Source organism: Bos indicus x Bos taurus, chromosome X (genome assembly GCF_003369695.1).
Source record: "Bos indicus x Bos taurus breed Angus x Brahman F1 hybrid chromosome X, Bos_hybrid_MaternalHap_v2.0, whole genome shotgun sequence".
Lineage (NCBI taxonomy): Eukaryota > Metazoa > Chordata > Mammalia > Artiodactyla > Bovidae > Bos > Bos indicus x Bos taurus.
This window is the reverse complement of record NC_040105.1, coordinates 57,998,873-58,002,609: the sequence shown is the minus strand read 5'-3', so window position 1 is coordinate 58,002,609 and position 3,737 is coordinate 57,998,873. Positions and strand designations below refer to the sequence as shown.

General features: G+C 49.6%; 1 pseudogene; it reads left to right on the top strand.

Annotated features, from left to right (window-relative positions):
• Positions 1 to 3,116: 3,116 nt before the first annotated feature.
• On the top strand, positions 3,117 to 3,737 carry LOC113888050 (annotated as a pseudogene).

Below are 3,737 nucleotides of genomic sequence, written 5' to 3'. Positions count from 1 at the left end.
AGCCGCCACCTCGGCAGGCTCCTCCAATCCCGGTGACAGACGCCTCTGGCCAACACTTCCAGGATCCAGCTCCAGCCAAACCGCCCAAGCTATACCCGCCTCTCCCGGTGAGTACGGACAAGAAAGGGAGGGAGATGTTGGAATTAAGCAGAGAAGGAAATGGCAACCCACTCCAGTGTTCTTGCCTGGAGAATCCCAGGGATGGGGGAGCCTGGTGGGCTGCCGTCTCTGGGGTCACACAGACTTGGACATGACTGAAGCGACTTAGCAGCAGCAGCAGCAGCAGCAGCAGCAACAAGGCTAATCGGAGAAGGCAATGGCACCCCACTCCAGTACTCTTGCCTGGAAAATCCCATGGACCGAGGAGCCTGGTAGGCTGTAGTCCATGGGGTCGCTAAGAGTCGGACATGACTGAGCGACTTCACTTTCACTTTTCACTTTCCTGCATTGGAGAAGGAAATGGCAACCCACTCCAGTGTTCTTGCCTGGAGAATCCTAGGGATGGGGGAGCCTGGTGGGCTGCCGTCTATGGGATCACACAGAGTCGGACACGACTGCAGTGACTTAGCAGCGCTCTGCCAGAGAGCCGGAGGGAACGAAAGAGAACAGACAAGAGATTTACAATGCTAGCTGCTGCTCTGGGAAAGTCTATCTCGGGCCCTCCGGAAAACCTCATCTGCCCCAGGGACAGGAAAGTCCTTCAACCGGTCCCAGCGGAGGCCCCGGGCCCCATTACAGCCGAACCAGTGTGCCTGGTGCCAAGCTTTTGGCCACTGGAAGAATGAATGCCCTAAGGCAAGGAAGGAAGAGGAAGCTCCCGCAGTTGTGGGGCTTGCTGACCTGGAAATTAAATAGGGCTGCTGGGGCTCAGAGATATCAGGTCCCCAAGAACCCACGGTAGCCTTAAAAGTGGGGGACCAAAACATTGACTTCATGGTGGATACAGGAGCAGAACTGTCGGTAGTAACAAAACCTGTGGCACCACTGTCCAAAAAGACTACCGCTGTAACTGGGGTATCAGGAGAAGAGATGATTAAATCGTTTTGCCAGCCCAGAAAATGTCAGATGGGGGGAGGGGGCACCAAGTGATTCATGAATTCCTCTACATTCCTGAGTGCCCAGTACCCCTGTTGGGAAGCGACTTGCTCTCCAAACTAGGAACACAAGTGACTTTCTCCTCTGAGGAGAGGCCCACCTTCCAGATGGACACTATGACTTACTTGCGCTCTCTCAATACCACCCCAAGATGAGTGGAGGTTGCATGAGCCTCCGAAGGAAGAACCGGGTGGGCTGGAAGAGCATGAGAGAGAGCTAACGCAATTATTCCCTGAGGTCTGGGCGGAAGACAACCCCCCTCCCCCCCCCCCACCCCAGGCTGGCTAAACATCAAGCACCAGTGATAATAGAACTCAAACCAGGCACCATCCCAGTTAGAAAGTGCCAGTACCCGCTACCAGTAGAGGCCTGGGCCAGCATACTGCCCCACATCAATAGATTGAAGCAGGCATTCTAGTAGAGTGCCAGTCGGCTTGGAATACGCCGATCCTGCCAGTCAAAAAGGAAGGAGGACAGGACTATAGGCCTGTACAAGATCTCAGGCTAGTCCAGACCCTAGTTGGGTCCTATATACTGATGGCACTAGCCTGATAAAACAAGGACAACGGCTGTCAGGTTAGCCAAAGAGGAAGGGGCTATCAAGACTGGAAAGGGATGGTGGGAATTGCCAAGTGGCAAATTATTGGTACCGGAGGAGCTGGCACACAATCTGGTAAGTCAAACACACCAAGCGACCCACCTAGGCCATGCTGCCTGCTCACAGGTTAATGCGGCCTCTCGGGTATTCAGACAAAAACCTCTGGATATTTAGCTGAAAGGCACGCTGCCCTTTGAACACCTGGGAGTGGACTTCACTGAAATGAAACCTCACTGACACTACCGTTACCTGCTGGTCATGGTATGTACGTTCTCGGGATGGGTAGAAGCTTTTCCTCCCTGGACTGAAAGAGCATCAGAAGTAGCCCGGTGCCTGCTTAGGGAAATAGTTCCCAGATTTGGACTTCCTACCAGCATTGGTTCAGACAATGACCCAGCTTTTGTAGCTGATTTAGTACAACAAGTAAGCAAAACTTTAAACATCAAATGGAAACTGCACACTGCATATAGGCCCAGAGTTCTGAGATGGTGGAATGAACCAACCGGACATTAAAGAGACTCTCTAAGTGGATCTTAGAGACTGACTGCTCCTGGGTGGACTTGCTCCCGACGGCTCTGCTCAGACTCAGGATGACCCCACGGTCCCAAGGCTATTCTCCATACGAAATTGTGTATGGGAGGCCCCCTCCCATAATAGAACAGGTGTCAACAAATTTGCCTCAGGTAAGGGGGAATAGGATTTCACAGCAGATGGAACTGGGTAAGGTAATAAATCGGGTAACTAAGTTTGTACAAGAAAGGGTGCCGTTCCCCCTTGGGGAACAGATTCATGAGTTTATGCTTGGTGACCAAGTATGGGTCAAAGATTGGAAACATGATTGGCTAGCCCCTTGGTGAAAGGGCCCTTATGTTATTCTAACTACCCTTACTGCAGTTAAAGTTGCGGGTATTGTCCCTTGGATCCATCATACGAGGGTGAAGAGAACATACCACGCAGACCCAAAAAAACGCTGAGTGGACTGCACAGAGGGACCCCGCTGACCCTCGAGAGACTATGACCATCCTTAAGAAGAAGGAAAAGAAGATCCTGGATGAGCCCCTTCAGGATGAAGCCACACAATCAACTCCTGCTGCTTGGCCTCATCGACGTGGTTTTGAATTTAACTTCCATTTCAACTCAGGACAATGTTTTCATCTCATGGGCACATTCCTACGTGGACTTCCACAACACTTCCAACTGCTGGGTATGCAGGGCTATGCCTCTGTCAGCGATGGATGGACTTCCTTGGTGGGTGTCACCACTCTGCCAAGAAGATTTTAAACCACTCTGCTCTTTTCTGGGATGACGAAAAGAGACTTTCCTCTCTCTTGTCAATCATAACCTCTCCTTGCTCTCTTGGTGTAAGACCTACAGTCAATAGACTCGGCTCATGGGGTTACATTTGATATAAATGCCAGTGTAACAAAAGCCTAACCTACAACAAGCCCCAGTAAATCTACCTTATTTACATGCTAGGTGGACAAGATCCGTGTTTCAATGGTATGCGTATATTGCTGCCTTATTCGTACCCTCTATAGGGACAACAGATATCATGATTAAAGTAGAGGCCTTGACTAATTTCACAAAACGGGCCCTCCTAGATAGAACAAAAGCCATCCAAGCCTTAAATGAAGAGCAAATCCAAATGAGAAAAGCGGTAATTCATAATAGAATGGCTTTGGACATACTCACAGCTGCTCAAGGAGAGACCAGTGCTATAATTAAGGTTGAATGTGGTGTATACATTCCTGACTTATCTGGCAACGTATCGACTGCTTTAGATGACATGAAAAACCAGGTAAAAGCAATGTCAAATGAAAACATTCCTTTCTGGACTTCGGTCCTATCTTGGGTGAAGGGCAATGGGTGGAAAACTATATTTACCACTGTTACAGTTGCCTTGATAGTTTTGCTTTGTGGACCCTGAATTTTACAATGTATAATGAACTTTGTAACCCGAAGGTTGATGTCATTCTCCCAAATTGGCGGTCGGAGAGCCAGGGTGCAATATATCCCTATGAATGATGCTCATAATATGAGTTAA